Source organism: Corvus brachyrhynchos, unplaced genomic scaffold (genome assembly GCF_000691975.1).
Source record: "Corvus brachyrhynchos isolate BGI_N302 unplaced genomic scaffold, ASM69197v1 scaffold103, whole genome shotgun sequence".
NCBI classification, from domain to species: domain Eukaryota; kingdom Metazoa; phylum Chordata; class Aves; order Passeriformes; family Corvidae; genus Corvus; species Corvus brachyrhynchos.
In genome coordinates, this window is record NW_008237436.1 from 291,566 (window position 1) to 291,791 (window position 226).

Here is a 226-nt window from a genome sequence, read left to right on the forward strand (position 1 = left end):
CCGCGGGCGTTGTAAGGAAAGCTGTGCACCACAGGAGTGCCCCCCTCCCCCCCCCGCCCCGGGCTGTTCTGCTTCTAAATGCCCTTTTGAAGTCATCTTCTGCAGCTCCTGTGCTTCAATAAAGGGCATCCACGCTGTGTCTGTGGCACTGAGAGCACCATCAGCTTGGGTGGGGTTTGCAGCTGCTGAAGGAGACCCTGAAGAGGTGCCAACAGTTGCTTTAGGA